At 41.4% G+C, this 5502-nt stretch overlaps 1 protein-coding gene and 1 pseudogene across 1 annotated transcript in view; one reads left to right on the forward strand and one right to left on the reverse strand.

Moving 5' to 3' along the window:
* Window positions 1-5502, reverse strand: part of LOC110302913 (olfactory receptor 6C2-like) — a 66461-nt gene that overhangs the window by 5799 nt on the left and 55160 nt on the right. The window lies entirely within an intron of this gene.
* LOC110303392 lies at window positions 4414-5098 on the forward strand (annotated as a pseudogene).

Raw genomic sequence — 5502 nt, forward strand, 5'->3', positions numbered from 1 at the left:
CGGAGCTCTTGACTCTAGCTGCATATGTATCAAAAGATGGCCTAGTCAGCCATCACTGGAAAGAGAGGCCCATTGGACACGCAAACTTTATATGCCCCAGTACAGGGGAATGCCAGGGCCAAAAAAATGGGAATGGGTGGGTAGGGAAGTCGGGGGGAGGTTATGGGGGACTTTTGGGATAGCATTGGAAATGTAATTGAGGAAAATATGTAATAAAAAATATTTAAAAAAAGAAATGTAAATAAAGAAAATATCTGAGGAAAAAAAGAAAAAAGGAGTAAAAACTAACTATCTATATATATCTATATATATGACTTTTATAGTATACCATTAAATGATCAACATCATCAATTATTGGAATAAAAAGAGAAGAACATGTTAAACAATGTACTTAATAAAAATCATAGCAGAAACTTCTCTAAATGTAAAAAAGCAATCGTATAGGTTCAGGAAGCATTTAAACACCAAATAGACAAGATCAGATGATAACCTCATATCATATCACAGTCAAAACCTTAGTTGCAGAGAATAAACAAAAAAAATAATGAAAGCTGTAAGAGAGAATAACAATTCACACATGAAGGCAATCACATCAGAATCAACAGCAAATTTCTCAACAGAAACTACAAAAGCCAGAACACAGAGCAATGTATTCTATAATGCCAACTGAGATGACTACATCTAGCAAAACTACCTGTTATAATGAAAAGAGAAACAAAAACTTCCCTTTTTAAAAATAAGCAGAAGAAATTCATCACCACCAAACTAGTGTTAAAGAGGATACCTGACGGAATCCTTGAGACTGGAAAGAAACAGAACACATTCAGGATCCTCCAGAAAAGAATAAACCACACTGAAATAGCAGTTATAGGCACAAAACACCCCAAAATCTGCAAAATGATTAATACCTTTGTATTGTAACTTTAATTTTACTTGACTAAATTATCCAATAAAAATAAATACTAAGCAGATGGATTAAAAATGATTAATTTATTTCTTGCTCCCATGACACACCTCACCCTTAAACACAAATTTAATATTAGGGTAAAAATATAGAAAAAGGTATTTCAAGTATATAGAATAAGAAACTAAACAGGCATTAGAGTGATAAGAACTGACAAATAAATTTAAGCCAAAATTATTCAGAAGAAATAAAAAGGTTATCTCATGCTGATTAAAGCATAAATGTATGAAGAGAAAATGTAATTCTAAATATAAATGCATCAAACACTGGTATAATGATAGAAATATCATTTCAAGGCAAATAAACAGAGAGACATCTGAGTTAAATGACATAACATCAAATGAACCTAAGAGACATTTATAGAACATTTCATCCAAACACTTCAGAATATACAATCTTCTTATCAGTCCATGGAACATACACAGACTTATGAATAATGTACAGCACACTATTTAACAATAAAATATCCATCATAGGATTTAAGAAAAGTAAAAAAACCCTCTAAAATGAAATGAAAATAAAAATACAACATGCTAGATCTTTGGTATAAAATGAAAGCCTAAGAAAGCTTTCTTTCATCTGTGTCTGCTTCAGGAAAACAGTCTTTCATGTGTTTGCTCTAGCAGGACATCCTTTTACCTGTGTGCCCCAGCAAAACAGGATTTGGCATAACTAACTTTCCAAAGAACTAGAACTTTCCACTTCACTTGGGTGAGCAGGATTGTGATTGTATGGATAAAGATGGCTCAAGCTATTTGGTTGAATAGCTTACTTGAATGTCAACAGGTGGTCATTGTCTTCATTTTCACAGAGGTCCCTTTCCTCCTCTCAGAACCTGAGCTGAGAGCTGGGGCTGGTCTCTAGCAGAACCTGGTTCACATTAAGTTACAGTGAGGTCTGTTATGAATAAAGCTGCTACAAACATAGTTGATAGGACTCAAGTGTCCCTATGGTATAGTGAGCATCTTTTGGGTATATGCCCAGGATATACTCAGGGTATATGGTACAGCTGGGTCTTGAGGCAGAACTAGTCTCAGTTTCTGAGAAATTGCCAGATTTCCAAAGTGGTTCTATGAGTGTGCAGTCTCACCAGCAATGAAGAAGTGTTCCCCTTGCTCTACATCCTCACCAGCATGTGCTATCATTTTAGTTTTTGATCTTACCCATTATCATTGATGTAAGATGGAATCTCATAGTCGTTTTGATTTGCATTTCCCTGATGTTGAACATTTATTTTTTTAAATAGCTAAATAAATCTTTAATATTTCTAATTGCAAATGTACAGAAATTGCACAGCCACATGGAGTCTTTGAACACCAACAACTTCTCTTTACATTATTACATGGTTAAAAGTCTCTACTGGAGAGAAGGGCTCCAGTCAATTCTGACACTTGCATTCTTTCCTTTTCACATACTTACAAAAGGGAGAGTTGGGCACAGTGGGGGAGATGGGTAGCCTTGTGGCTGAGTATATAGAAAAGAGGGGCTGGTTCCGTGGACAGTCTGGCTCACAGATGTATGGGTATGAGGGAGTAGTGTCCCTTGGGCAGGTGCTGGGGTACACGTGGAGCTCTGGCCCTGGTCCCCACCCCCACTACTGGGCAGTCAGAAGTGCTTCTCAGACATTCAAGATTTGTAATAGCTCCAAACTGGAAACAATCTAGATGTCCCTCAGCTTCAGAATGGATAAAGAAAATGGTGTACATCTACACAATAGAATGCTATCCAGCTATTTAAAACAAAGACATCATAAATTTTGCAGGTAAATGGATGAAACTTGAGACTATCACCCTGAGCAAAGTAACCAGAGTCAGAAAGATACTTATAGTATGTATTCACTTATAAGTGGACATTAGCCATAAAGTGTAGGATAACCATGTTACAATCCACAGACCCAAAGAAACTGGGTAGTATGGAGGTACCAAGGGACTATTCTCAAATCTCAGTCAGAAGTGGGAATAAGTGGTCATCAGAGGTGAATGGAGGGAACTGGATAGGAGTGGAGGTGAGGAAGGGAATGGGGATGGCAATCAGGCATGGGGAGAGAGGAGGCGAGAAAGGACTGGGAGTGAGAATGGAAATCAGCTATGGGGGAGGGGGTTTGTGTACCTCTGATGAGATGTTGACTAGCTGGAGGCCTGGGATGGGAGAGGATACAGGGATGATTCTAGCTAAGATTCCTACCAGAGGAGGACATAGAGACTGAAGTGGCCATCTCCTGTAGCCAGGCAGGACTTCCAGAGGAGGGAGTGGGACATCAATCTGCCCACAAAACCTCCAACCCAAATTTTGTCTTGCCTAAAAGATGGACAGAGATAAAGATAGAGAAGAGAATGAGGGAACAGCCATCCAATGACTGCCCTAACTTGAGACCCATCCCATGTGAGAGAGCCAACTCCTGATACTATTAATGACACTGCTATGTTTGCAGACAGGAACCTAGCATAACTGTCTCCTGAGCAGCTTCATCTAGCAGCTGAGGCAGATGCAGAGACCCATAGCCAAACATCAGGTAGAGCCCTAGGAGGTAGAAGTGAGAAAGTGGGAGGGGTCAAGGGCACTGTAAGAAGACCCACACAGTCTACTAACCTGGGACCATGGGGGCTCACAGAGGTGGGTCACCCATTAAAGAGTATACAGGAGCTGGACCTAGACCCCCTATACATTTGTAGTAAATATGTGGCTTGATACTCATGTGGGTCCCCTAACAAGTGGAGCAAGAGGGGGTCTGTCTCTGATTCTTTTGCCTGCCATTGGATCCCCTTCCTCTACCTGGACTGCCTCGTTGGGCCTCACTGGGAGAGGATGTGCCTAGTCCTGCTGGGCTAGATAACTCAGGGTGGGTGGCACCCAAGGGAGGCTCTACTTCTTTGAGGAGTAGGGGAGGGGACAATGAGAGGAGGGATTTATAAGGGTGGGACTGGGAGAAGAGGAGGAAGGGGGCTGTGATCAGGATGGAAAGTGAATAAAAAAGTTACAGTTAGTCTTTTAACTAAGAAACCAATAGAAAAGAAATTAATAGAATACAGCAGCCTGCAGCCTGCAAGATCTTTTAAACTTTTTATTTTAAACTTATTGCTTTATATTTAGTTGAAATGTAAAGATCTGAGTAAAAACCCCAGTTGTGTGAGTGTACACACTAACAACTGAAGGTACGCAAGTCAGAAGACAGCTTTCCGGAGTTGGTTATCACCTCCTTCTTGATGGGTCCTGGGGATCCAACTCAGGTCTTTAGGCATGGTGACAAATACCTTTTCCAGCTTAGCCATTTAGAAAACCCTCTTGCATTTTTGTTTGTTTTGGAGAAAGGTCAAATAGTTCTCATGCCTCATCCTCCTAAATTCAGGGATTACAAGCATGAGCCACCACACCCAGCTGCTTCATGTCTTCTCAAGTTTTAACAAAGTGTTCAGTTTTTTCTTTTTTTGCATGGTAGGGAAATCCTTTCATTCCCAAGACTTCAGGGGACTTTGGCTTTTCAGGAGACAGCTGGGGAACAAGCTCAATCAGGGCTAATGAGGAGACTGAATTGGACTCCTGCCTGATCCCTCACTGTGGTAGGATGAATGTGGGGGTGGCACACAGCGAAGTAAACCCCAACACTCGAGTGATGAACAGTCGGGGCATCTGGCTGGTTACATCATCTTGGTAGGACTGCTGCACGTGGTTCTCCTCAGCATCCCTTTCTTCAGCATTCCTGTTGTCTGGACCCTGACCAACGTCATCCATAACTTGGTGAGCAGTAAACCAAACCCTGTACCCAACCCCGGTCTATCCCAACCAAAACAAAATAAAGTCACCCGCTGTTCAAACCCTGTACCCAACCCCGGTCTATCCCANCCAAAACAAAATAAAGTCACCNGCTGTTCNGGAATTTATGNCTTCCTTTTGGGATCTTGACTACTTTCTGTCCCTTATACTGTCCCTTTCCCTCTTCCCAGGCAATGTATATCTTCCTACATACAGTCAAAGGGACGCCCTTTGAGACCCCTGACCAAGGAAAGGCTCGGCTTTTGACACATTGGGAGCAGATGGACTATGGACTACAGTTTACCTCCTCACAAAAGTTTCTCAGCATCTCTCCTATTGTACTGTGAGTCTGGGTGTGGAGGAGATGCTGGGTTGGAAATGGCTCTACTAACCAGGGAAAAGGTACTAGGGGTTGGGGAAATGGTTTAGTCAAGTGCTTGCCGTAAAGATTAAGAACTTGAGTTCAATCCCTTGCACATATGTAAAAGCCAGATGTGGCCATTTACAACCATGGGTGCCTATAATCCCAGCACTGAAGAGTCAGAGGCAGGAAGATCCCTAGGGCTCACTGGCCAGACAGTTTAGCCAAATTGCTGCACTTCAGAGTCAGAAAGCAACCCTGGCTCCAAAAAGAAAAAAAAAAGTAAAGAAAGTGGAGAGCAATTCATGACAACTCATGTTGACCTCTGGTCTCCATGTGTACTAACCCTTGAACATGTACTTATGTTTACACACACACACACACACACACACACACACACACACACACACACACACACACACACACA

The sequence above is a fragment of the Mus caroli genome, chromosome 10, assembly GCF_900094665.2.
Source record: "Mus caroli chromosome 10, CAROLI_EIJ_v1.1, whole genome shotgun sequence".
Classification (NCBI taxonomy): Eukaryota; Metazoa; Chordata; class Mammalia; order Rodentia; family Muridae; genus Mus; species Mus caroli.